Below are 13,380 nucleotides of genomic sequence, written 5' to 3' on the forward strand. Positions count from 1 at the left end.
CTAAGCGATCATTTTTCTGATCGCTGTATTAGTGTCGCTGGTGACGCTAGTTAGTGAGGTAAATATTTAGGTTCGCCGTCAGCGTTTTATAGTGACAGGGACCCCCATATACTACCTAATAAATGTTTTAACCCCTTGATTGCCCCCTAGTTAACCCTTTCACCACTGATCACCGTATAACCGTTACGGGTGACGCAGGTTAGTTCGTTTATTTTTTATAGTGTCAGGGCACCCGCCGTTTATTACCTAATAAAGGTTTAGCCCCCTGATCGCCCGGCGGTGATATGCGTCGCCCCAGGCAGCGTCAGATTAGCGCCAGTACCACTAACACCCACGCACGCAGCATGCGCCTCCCTTAGTGGTATAGTATCTGATCGGATCAATATCTGATCTGATCAGATCTATACTAGCGTCCCCAGCAGTTTAGGGTTCCCAAAAACACAGTGTTAGCGGGATCAGCCCAGATACCTGCTAGCACCTGCGTTTTGTGCCTCCGCCCAGCCCACCCAAGTGCAGTATCGATCGATCACTGTCACTTACAAAACACTAAACGCATAACTGCAGCGTTCACAGAGTCAGGCCTGATCCCTGCGATCGCTAACAGTTTTTTTGGTAGCATTTTGGTGAACTGGCAAGCAAGCACCAGGCAGCGTCAGGTTAGCGCCAGTACCGCTAACACCCACGCACGCACCGTACACCTCCCTTAGTGGCATAGTATCTGATCGGATCAATATCTGATCCGATCAGATCTATACTAGCGTCCCCAGCAGTTTAGGGTTCCCAAAAACGCAGTGTTAGCGGGATCAGCCCAGATACCTGCTAGCACCTGCGTTGTGCCCCTCCGCCCGGCCCAGCCCATCCCACCCAAGTGCAGTATCGATCGATCACTGACACTTACAAGGCACTAAACGCATAACTGCAGCGTTCGCAGAGTCAGGCCTGATCCCTGCGATCGCTAACCGTTTTTTTGGTAGCATTTTGGTGAACTAGCAAGCACCGGCCCCAGGCAGCGTCAGGTTAGCGCCAGTACCACTAACACCCACGCACGCAGCATACGCCTCCTTTAGTGGTATAGTATCTGAACGGATCAATATCTGATCCGATCAGATCAGATCTATACTAGCGTCCCCAGCAGTTTAGGGTTCCCAAAAACGCAGTGTTAGCGGGATCAACCCAGATACCTGCTAGCACCTGCGTTTTGCCCCTCCGCCCGGCCCAGTCCAGCCCACCCAAGTGCAGTATCGATCGATCACTGTCACTTACAAAACACTAAACGCATAACTGCAGCGTTTGCAGAGTCAGGCCTGATCCCTGCGATCGCTAACAGTTTTTTTGGAAGCTTTTTATTGAACTGGCAAGCACCAGCGGCCTAGTACACCCCGGTCGTAGTCAAACCAGCACTGCAGTAACACTTGGTGACGTGGCGAGTCCCATAAGTGCAGTTCAAGCTGGTGAGGTGACAAGCACAAGTAGTGTCCCGCTGCCACCAAAAAGACAAACACAGGCCCGTCGTGCCCATAGTGCCCTTCCTGCTGCATTCGCCAATCCTAATTGGGAACCCACCACTTCTGCAGCGCCCGTACTTCCCCCATTCACATCCCCCAACGAAATGCAGTCGGCTGCATGAGAGGCATTTTTATGTGCTCCCGAGTACCCCTACCCAACGAACCCCCCCCAAAAAGATGTTGTGTCTGCAGCAAACGCGGATATAGGCGTGACACCCGCTATTATTGTCCCTTCTGTCCTGACAATCCTGGTCTTTGCATTGGTGAATGTTTTGAACGCTACCATACACTAGTTGAGTATTAGCGTAGGGTACAGCATTGCACAGACTAGGCACACTTTCACAGGGTCTCCCAAGATGCCATCGCATTTTGAGAGACCCGAACCTGGAACCGGTTACAGTTATAAAAGTTAGTTACAAAAAAAGTGTAAAAAAAAAAAAAATATATATAAAATAAAAAAAAATAGTTGTCGTTTTATTGTTCTCTCTCTCTATTCTCTCTCTCTATTGTTCTGCTCTTTTTTTACTGTATTCTATTCTGCAGTGTTTTATTGTTATTGTTATTGTTATTGTTATTATGTTTTATCATGTTTGTTTTTCAGGTATGTAATTATTTATACTTTATTGTTTACTGTGCTTTATTGTTAACCATTTTTTTGTCTTCAGGTACGCCATTCACAACTTTGAGTGGTTATACCAGAATGATGCCTGCAGGTTTAGGTATCATCTTGGTATCATTCTTTTCAGCCAGCGGTCGGCTTTCATGTAAAAGCAATCCTAGCGGCTAATTAGCCTCTAGACTGCCTTTACAACCCGTGGGAGGGAATGCCCCCCCCCCCCCCACCGTCTTCCGTGTTTTTCTCTGGCTCTCCTGTCTCAACAGGGAACCTGAGAATGCAGCCGGTGATTCAGCCAGCTGACCATAGAGCTGATCAGAGACAAGAGTGGCTCCAAACATCTCTATGGCCTAAGAAACCGGAAGCTACGAGCATTTTATGACTTAGATTTCGCCGGATGTAAATAGCGCCATTGGGAAATTGGGGAAGCATTTTATCACACCGATCTTGGTGTGGTCAGATGCTTTGAGGGCAGAGGAGAGATCTAGGGTCTAATAGACCCCAATTTTTTCAAAAAAGAGTACCTGTCACTACCTATTGCTATCATAGGGGATATTTACATTCCCCGAGATAACAATAAAAATGATTTAAAAAAAAAAAAAATGAAAGGAACAGTTTAAAAATAAGATAAAAAAGCAAAAAAATAATAAAGAAAAAAAAAAAAAAAAAAAAAAGCACCCCTGTCGCCCCCTGCTCTTGCGCTAAGGCGAACGCAAGCGGCGGTCTGTCGTCAAACGTAAACAGCAATTGCACCATGCATGTGAGGTATCGCCGCGAAGGTCAGATCGAGGGCAGTAATTTTTGCAGTAGACCTCCTCTGTAGATCTAAAGTGGTAACCTGTAAAGGCTTTTAAAGGCTTTTAAAAATGTATTTATTTTGTTGCCACTGCACGTTTGTGCGCAATTGTAAAGCATGTCATGTTTGGTATCCATGTACTCGGTCTAAGATCATCTTTTTTATTTCATCAAACATTTGGGCAATATAGTGTGTTTTAGTGCATTAAAATTTAAAAAAGTGTGTTTTTTCCCCAAAAAATGCGTTTGAAAAATCGCTGCGCAAATACTGTGTGAAAAAAAAAAATGAAACACCCACCATTTTAATCTGTAGGGCATTTGCTTTAAAAAAATATATAATGTTTGGGGGTTCAAAGTAATTTTCTTGCAAAAAAAAAAAAACTTTTTCATGTAAAAAATAAGTGTCAGAAAGGGCTTTGTCTTCAAGTGGTTAGAAGAGTGGGTGATGTGTGACATAAGCTTCTAAATGTTGTGCATAAAATGCCAGGACAGTTCAAAACCCCCCCAAATGACCCCATTTTGGAAAGTAGACACCCCAAGCTATTTGCTGAGAGGCATGTCGAGTCCATGGAATATTTTATATTGCGACACAAGTTGCGGGAAAGAGACAAATTTTTTTTTTTTTTTTTTTTTTTTTGCACAAAGTTGTCACTAAATGATATATTGCTCAAACATGCCATGGGAATATGTGAAATTACACCCCAAAATACATTCTGCTGCTTCTCCTGAGTACGGGGATACCATATGTGTGAGACTTTTTGGGAGCCTAGCCGTGTACGGGACCCCGAAAACCAAGCACCGCCTTCAGGCTTTCTAAGGGGCGTGAATTTTTGATTTCACTCTTCACTGCCTATCACAGTTTCGGAGGCCATGGAATGCCCAGGTGGCACAAAACCCCCCCAAATGACCCCATTTTGGAAAGTAGACACCCCAAGCTATTTGCTGAGAGGTATAGTGAGTATTTTGCAGACCTCACTTTTTGTCACAAAGTTTTGAAATTTGAAAAAAGAAAAAAAAAAAAAGTTTTTTCTTGTCTTTCTTCATTTTCAAAAACAAATGAGAGCTGCAAAATACTCACCATGCCTCTCAGCAAATAGCTTGGGGTGTCTACTTTCCAAAATGGGGTCATTTGGGGGGGGTTTGTGCCACCTGGGCATTCCATGGCCTCCGAAACGGTGTTAGGCAGTGAAGAGTAAAATCAAAAATTCACGCCCTTAAAAACGCTGAAGGCGGTGATTGGTTTTCGGGGCCCCGTACGCGGCTAGGCTCCCAAAAAGTCCCACACATGTGGTATCCCCATACTCAGGAGAAGCAGCTAAATGTATTTTGGGGTGCAATTCCACATAGGCCCATGGCCTGTGTGAGCAATATATCATTTAGTGACAACTTTGTGCAAAAAAAAAAAAAAAAAAAAAAAAAGTGTCACTTTCCCGCAACTTGTGTCAAAATATAAAATATTCCATGGACTCAATATGCCTCTCAGCAAATAGCTTGGGGTGTCTACTTTCCAAAATGGGGTCATTTGGGGGGGGGTTGTGCCACCTGGGCATTCCATGGCCTCCGAAACTGTGATAGGCAGTGAAGAGTGAAATCAAAAAGTTACACCCTTAGAAATCCTGAAGGCGGTGATTGGTTTTCGGGGTCCCATACGCGGCTAGGCTCCCAAAAAGTCCCACACATGTGGTATCCCCGTACTCAGGAGAAGTAGCTGAATATATTTTGGGGTGCAATTCCACATAGGCCCATGGCCTGTGTGAGCAATATATCATTTAGTGACAACTTTTTGTAAATATTTTTTTTTTTTTTTTTTTTTGTCATTATTCAATCACTTGGGACAAAAAAAATAAATATTCAATGGGTTCAACATGCCTATCAGCAATTTCCTTGGGGTGTCTACTTTCCAAAATGGGGTCATTTGGGGGGGTTTTGTACTGCCCTGCCATTTTAGCACCTCAAGAAATGACATAGGCAGTCATAAACTAAAAGCTGTGTAAATTCCAGAAAATGTACCCTAGTTTGTAGACGCTATAACTTTTGCGCAAACCAATAAATATACGCTTATTGACATTTTTTTTACCAAAGACATGTGGCCGAATACATTTTGGCCTAAATGTATGACTAAAATTGAGTTTATTGGATTTTTTTTATAACAAAAAGTAGAAAATATCATTTTTTTTCAAAATTTTCGGTCTTTTTCCGTTTATAGCGCAAAAAATAAAAACTGCAGAAGTGATCAAATACCATCAAAAGAAAGCTCTATTTGTGGGAAGAAAAGGACGCAAATTTCGTTTGGGTACAGCATTGCATAACCGCGCAATTAGCAGTTAAAGCGACGCAGTGCCAAATTGGAAAAAGACCTCTGGTCCTTAGGCAGCATAATGGTCCGGGGCTCAAGTGGTTAAAGGTCCTTTTTCTGTATTGCTGTCTACCTTTTTCTAAATTTTGTCTGAGGAGTCTGCTGGTCTGCTAATTTGCTATTGCATTTGCCTAAGGGTGTCCTGTGCCCTACCTGTGAAGAGAAATAAACTTTTCTTTGTTCACTTATAAAAAAGTGACTGGCACCCATCTTTCCACCTTGCACAACACCCACCATGCCTAGTAACCTGCACCCTGAGGAGGAATGTTGGCCCTTCCCATTTCTGGGGATCACCACCAGGCCTCTGGAGGTTGGGTAGGGCGCTACAAATGCCTTTTCCCTGCAAATGTGTTACAACGCACCAGAATGTACTGTTCAAAGATGCACTGCTTGTGTGAACAAGCCTTTATGCCGCATACACACGGTCGGACTTTTCGTCTACAAAAGTCCGACGGACGCCAACGGACTAAAGCTGACTGACAATCCGATCGTGTGTGGGCTTCCCCGGACTTTCAGCGGACTTTCAGGGGACTTTTCCAGCCTGGCGGACTTTAGATTTGAAACATGCTTCAAATCTTTACGTCGTAACTACGCCGGACCCAGAAATCCGCTCGTCTGTGTGCTAGTTCGACGGACAAAAACCCACACTAGGGCAGCTATTGGCTACTGGCTATGAACTTCCTTATTTTAGTCCGGTGTACGTCATCACATATGAATCCGTCGGACTTTTGTGTGATCGTATGTAGGCAAGTCCGTTCGTAAGAAAGTCTTCCGCAAGTCCGCCAAAAGTCCGACAAAAGTCAGTCGAAAGTCTGTCGGACAGGCTGTCGGATTTTTGTAACCGAAAAGTCCGACCGTGTGTACGCGGCATTAGAGTTACACAAAACCTGTAATTTTAATTTGATTACCTGCTATTGGCAATATCATACAACGCAATACAATTATATTCAGTATTCAGTCTCAGTATATTGTAATGAGGTGTGGTACTGTTTTAGACATCAGTCGATGTAGAAAGTTAGGAGCTTAGGTGAATTATCGTCATTCTCATAAAATCATCCATACACATCCACTCTGGTTGTGCTGATTAGCTTCAGTGACATTATTCTCTATAGAACCACAATACTTTATGCTATGGACAACAGGATAGGAATGGAGTTCCATAGTCCTATCTTGTTTCTGCTGTCCTGAAAGAGAAGCACAAAGTAAGTGTTATCCTAGGACAAAAAATTTGTCAGGATCACCAGGTGAAAATAAAGAAAATAAAGCTTAATGCCGTGTACACACGGTCGGACTTGCCAACGGGATAACCTCCGTCGGCATTTCTGACGGAAAAATTTAGAACATGTTCTCTATCTAAGTCCGTCGGAAATGCCGACAGAAAAAGTCCAATGGGGCATACACACGGTCGGAATATCCGACCAAAAGCTCCCATCGGGCTTTTTCTGTTGGAAATAGCGACCGTGTGTACGGGTCATGTTCCCACCATATGCAGTCCAGTGCGTGTTTTTCGTGCTTCAAAAACGCATGGAAAGTAGGTTATATAGTTTCCAATGGCATAGTTCATATCAGTATAGTCAGTTCCAGGGCTTCCAGTTCCAGAGTTCCAGAAAAAAAGTAGAACATGCTGCATTTTTCCTACACTGGACTGTATTGGAACGCAGTAAAAAGCATTAAAAATGCACTGGAATGCATTGGAACGCATCAAAAACACACCTGACCCCAGTACAGTGAAAAAAAAAAACAGGACAAAAAAGAAAAAAAGTATCTGGAATGCTTCCGGAATCGCATCAACAGCACACCAGAACGCACCAAAAACAGGATAAAAACGTGCAAAATGCATCCGGAGTGGATCTGGAGTGCGTTTTTGTGGTGTGAACCAAAAAAGAACACCAATGCAGCCGCCACCTCTAAGGACTGGTACCAGGGCCTTCTTAATACATGGGCACCCCTGGGCACTGCCCAGGTGCATGGAAGCCCCATGATAACCTTGCATTACATCATAATTGCCAACTGTCCTGAATTTTCTGGAACGGTCACGCTTTTTTCTAAGCTGTCCCAGAATGGCCGTGCCCTGGAACCTGTACTGTGTCCTCCTGATCCCAGTGTTGTACCCTCCTGATCCCCCTCCCCCATACTGTGCTTTCCTCCCCCCCTCCCATACTGTGCCCTTCCGCCTGTTGATTAGTCTTTGATTTAAGGCATGTTTTTATAGTCTAAAATCAATTTTATTCAGAGTACTATTAAATATATATTTATTGCTATCAACTATTTGTAGGGTAGGTAGTGCGTAAACTGGGGCAGGCTGGTAGGGGCCCCAGTGCATTACTTTGCCCAGGGGCCCATGGTGCTATTAAGATGGCCCTGACTGGTAAGCTGCAATATATAAAAGAGTAACTCCACTTTTGTTGAGAAACATTCCCCTCTGGGTGATCTATGCACATTGCAAGGATTTTAACAAACTTTGTTGTAGATTCCTTCCTTTTGTTATTCTGAAGAAATCCATGTTTGTTCCTCTGTGCTCCTGTGGGAAAGTGAATCTTATGGGAGTGGTTTCATAATTATCAATCAGCTGCAGCTGCTGCAGAGCTCTAATGAGGAAAGCTGCAGGGCCTGCATCCCCTTAGAGGTGTTCATATTGGGAGTATCTCACCAAAATGACATTTTTGTTGCAGGGGATGCCTGAAATATGACTTGTATCTTAGGCAAACTTCTGGGAAAATCAGTGAGCCAATCACACAAGCAGGAAATTATGTTTCTGGGGGACATTCTGTGTACAGAACACCTCCAGGTAGCCATATTGCATTTTCAGAAAATTACAGCGGTTGCAGATTGAAAAGGAAAGGTCATTTTTAATAACATTCAATTACAAAATGACTTGTGTTGCAATTGTATACGCTATATTAATTTTTCTTTATTTGCTATTTTTTTCCCCACGAAAGTGGAGTTACCCTTTGTTGCATTCGCCCCTGAAGAGTTGGTATACCCCAACGAAACACGTTGGGCTTACATTGATGTGTGATGTTCATACAGATGATTGTATGTCTCTTATATTGTTTTACTCTAGATTTTCCAACACCATCCAGCCCTTCCGGTGGCCCATGTTGTGCAGGACTTGTCTTTACCCCATGATATGCCAAGTACCATGGCGTCAATATGTGGTTTTTAGCATGCCCTGCGTTTATGCGATTCTGTGTATGCCTTTTTTTGTGTCATTCAGTATGCTGTACATGATTTCACAAGGTATAATAAAATGTTCTTTGCCAAGATTGCTCTTTGGTGTACATCTCTCATTCAAAGTCCCCCAAAAAAGTCCCCCCTTTTTGTTGGAACCCATAAAAGCAATACTGTGTTTTATATCCCACATGCTTACGCTATATAGTGATTGGCCTCATTCAAATACACGCCGACCAAACTTTCTCTCTTTTTTACCCTTTATGTTTTTGGGTTCAGATACACTTTAAGATTGTAAAGTGGGCACCGGTATATTGCATCTGTCAACTATAGAAAGCAGACAGATTTCTCAAGCATGTTTGAAATGTAAAGCCCAGTAATATGATTGGATTTCCACATATATAACTATTACCATTACTATTAGCCTTTTTTTGGTTGCTTATTGTTGTTGCAACTTTATGTGCCAAAACTTTTGCACCAGTGCTCACAGAAAATGGAATATTTTAATGACAAAATTCAATATACCATCCCAGTGCTCTATGCCCCAACAGAGCAAACTGAGATCAGGGTATTTGGTATTGTTGCCCCCCGCACCCCCCACCCCCAGCACAAAACTGTCATTGTGCTCCCAGGACAAACAGTGGCATACAAATGTATAAAGCAAGATTCTTATCACTTCTCCAATCGGTAGGATAAGGCCTTTCTCCCGGGTACGGCTGGCTTTGGCTGATGCATTTATTTGCCTTTTGTTGCGGTTTCCATTCTGTGTGACACAATGAGCTGAAATTAAAGAGTGCACCCAGGGAAGCAATGTCTTGGATAATGACCTTTTGCTTTGTGTGCAGCAGTTTATCAGCCCCTCATATTCTATTCATTGACATTAGCTTTTCTTTTTAAATTAACCAGCCTGTCGGCACAAAGCAGCAGTGTGATGAATTCACTAAGTCAGGCTTGGAATCAGACAGCAAATGAAACAATTGGCCTAAGAGGTTCCTTTTTTTTAGGTCACCCCACCTAATGTAAAATTGTGGAAGAAAAACTTTTATTTTTTGATGCCAATAGGTATGTATATAGTCATACCTGAACACATGTGAAGGGAAGCAGTAATGTATTCAGTCCACTAGGGAGCGCTATAAGCTTTTCATATGAATAAAAAGTGTTCCATTGACATTCTGCAGCTGTCTATTAGAAGTTTTAGAAGATGGACAGCAATGGCTGCACTCCGGGTAATGTTCAGTAACCCATAGCAGCTATCAGGCTCCATGGTATGGAAAAGTCATATTAATAAAAAAAAGAGTCTCAGGAAAAAGTGCTGATAGAATAACATGGGTTACAGAATGGCTGGGTATATAGGCTGGACTCAAAAGGGGGAAATTTACTAAAACCGGTGCACACAGAATCTGGTGCAGCCCTGCATAGTAACCAATCAGCTTCCAGGATTTATTGTCAAAACTTAATTGAACAAGCTGAAGTTAGAAACTGATTGATTACTATGCACAGCTGCACCAGATTCAGTGTACACTGGTTTTCGTAAATCCCCCCCAAAGAGTTCTGTATGCGCACCTCCCAACATTTTGAGATGAGAATGAGGGACACCTACTAGGTTAATTAAATCCACAAGGGTTTTTTTTTTTACCACTAGTATTCCTTTAAATATTTAAAATTTGGATGAAAGGTTTGGCACTGGGAAACACTTTTTGAAAGATAAAAAGTGCATTTTATATACAACTTTATAGATCAGATCAAAACAAGGGACAAATGAGGAGGAATGAGGGACAAAGGGACATTGCTGCAAATCAGGGACAGTCCCTGGAAATCAGGGACAGTTGGGAGCAATGTACTCCAAAACACACCTACAATGTACCTGTACTTAAAGACAAAATAGAAAAAAAGGGACACTCCTATAGCCACATCCGAATAAATTGTATGTCATAAAAAGAAAAAAAGGGGGGGTCAACAAGGACACCCTGGGCGGACTTTAGAGGCACAACAAACCTGAGAAAGTATAGTCAGAATAACAATATAATCAATTTTATTAAATATAAATACATACAGTACAAAGACATTGACAAAAAGTAATAAAAATCATCTATATATATATATATGTACTTAAAGAGGAACTGCAGTCGGCTCACATAATTTGTAATAAAAACATCTTTGCCATTCTGAAGCTTCCCTCCAATCACTTTGCATATTACAGGCATACCCCGCTTTTAAGTACACAATGGGGTTTATTTACTAAAGCTGGAAAGTGCAAAATCAGGCTCACTTCTGCAGAGAAACCAATGAGCTTCTAACCCCAGCTTGTTCAATCAAGCTTTTGTAATAAAACCTGGAAGCTCATTGGTTTCTCTGCAGAAGTGAGCCTGATTTTGCACTTTCCAGCTTTAGCAAATAAACCCCATTGTGTACTTAAAAGTGGGGTATGCCTGTATTTTATATATACTGTGATTCTGTACTTGCCAAATATGCTGCAGAAATCTCCCTCCACTGAGTCTGGCTGCAGCCATTTTAACTGTGGGCAGCTGAAGCTGCTGCCTGTTCACTTGATGGATTTACACAGACACACAGAGGCACACCTCCATCTCTACAGCTCTTCTTGGCCCTCTTATGACTCATCCCCCCTCCCTTCCTGGCAAACTCTAATGAGAGAGGGAGAGAGAGCTGTGCATGATGTCATAAGCCTAGGCTTTTTACCAGACAAGAAACAGGAAGTGGGCTGTATAAAGTATTTACTGGCAGAAAAAAAAAATGTTTTACTATCCAAAGTTAAAACAACAAGGACAGAAGATTTAATAGATGAAAAAAATGACTAAAGGTCCGCTTTAAAGCTGAAGTTTAGCTATGCAAATTTTTACATAGTTACGTTGTTCCAGCTTGAACCAATCAAAGGCCGGCCATACGCAGAGCAAATTTCTTTCCTGCAACCACAGATTGCAGGAAAGGAATTCACTTGTGTCCCCCATCTACAGAGACAATGTTGATGCAGGAATCCCTCCTGCTGGGCCATTGTCTTCTCCCAGCTGGGGGGCAGGGCGGGGCAAACTGTCCCCGCCAGGAGAAGGCAGTGATTGTTGCTAGCGGCTAAAACAGCTGCTAGCGATACTCACAGGTGAAACTCGACATGCTGGTTGAACCCAACTTGATTGATCGATCAACTTGGTACATTCAGCCTGCCCATACACGGTTCCAATCGTCTATGTGCCATACCTGTGGGATCTCCGAGGAAGCTGGATATCAATATAGGCTGCACTACTACAATGTGTACACGGATCTCTACTAACTTCCAGGTTCCGTGGCAAGCGGCTGCCCTGCTGCATATAGAACACAGGCGATCGCTCAATTGCTTTTTCTCAGTGAATCAATGAATACAAAGCATTCTCTGATTGGACGAGGTGCAAATCATGGTGTCAGTGCACTCAGGAAGCTGCGGGGAAGCTGCTCAGGATGGAACCAGGAAGCTAGCAGCAATCACTATAGTACTCAGCACCTACTATACTGATTTCCATCTTCCAGAGGGAATCACACAGGTATGGCACATACATACTTACATTGTAGACAGTGATCTTCTAATAATGGATCTTTTAGCACAGGATCATCTTGAAGGCTCACCACACACATTACAATCTGACTGTAAAATCTCCTTTCCATATATTAACAACTATGTAGTGTAAGGCTCGGTTCACACTGGTGTGATGCAAGAACTCAGTCGAATCCAGCACGGTTTCTCGCATCGCACCCGACTCATAGGCAGTTCACACTGCTATATGTGAACCGCTGGGAGTCTCAATACAAAGTTAATGACACCCCCAGATCGGTTTGCATATCGCAGTGCGAACTGTCAGTGTGAACACCCATGCGATCCGATTCTGGTGCGGACCAAAAAAAGGGTCCTGCATGACTTTGGTCCGAATGCGATACAAATTCAGCCACACAATCTGTATGGCCGAATTCGCATCGCACAGACATTGCATGTGATTTGCACAGCAGTGCGGTGCAAATCCCATGCGATATCGTACAGCGCACCAGTATGAACTGGGACTTAAGGTCTGTCATGGCTACAGATTGATTTGGAAAGTTCAGGGAGGTAGTCATATTTTATAGTTTTGGCATATCTTAAGTACCGATACAAAGTGATCGCTGTATAATTGTCAATCGACCCAAAAATGTGTCAAAAGTGTCCGATGTGTCCGCCATAATGTTGCAGTCTTGTTAAAAATTGCAGATCGCCGCTATTACTAGTAAAAAAATAATAATAATAAAAATGCCATAAATCTATCCCCTATTTTGTAGACGCTATAACATTTGCGCAAACCAATCAATATACGCTTATTGCGATTTTTTTTACCAAAAATATGTAGAAGAATACATATCAGTCCAAACTGAGGAAAAAATTAGCTTTTTTTTAAAAAAAAATGGGGCTTATTATTACAGCAAAAAGTACAAAATATTGTGTTTTTTTCAAAATTGTCGCTCCTTTTTTGTTTATAGCGCAAGAAATAAAAAACGCCAAGATAATCAAATACCACCAAAAGAAAGCTCTATTTGTGGGAAAAAAAGGACGTCAATTTTGTTTGGGTACAGCGTCGCACAACCGTGCAATTGTCAGTTAAAGCGACGCAGTGCCATATCACAAAAAATGGCCTGGTCATTGAGCAGCCAAATCTTCCGGGGCTGAAGTGGTTAACTAATAATTTTTTTTGTAAAAGTTTTCTTTAAGGGGGCGTGGCAGGGGGTGTGTCCTATGCCTACATATTTTTGCTTATATGTGTCCCTCTTTCCCATCTCAAAAAGTTGGGAGGTATGTACTGGATAGATTGATAGATAGATAGATAGATAGATAGATAGATAGATAGATAGATAGATAGATAGATAGATAGATAGATAGATAGATAGATAGATAGATAGGAAAGATATCTTTTAAAAAGCATCTTTAA

Source organism: Aquarana catesbeiana, linkage group LG07 (assembly GCF_042186555.1).
Source record: "Aquarana catesbeiana isolate 2022-GZ linkage group LG07, ASM4218655v1, whole genome shotgun sequence".
Lineage (NCBI taxonomy): Eukaryota > Metazoa > Chordata > Amphibia > Anura > Ranidae > Aquarana > Aquarana catesbeiana.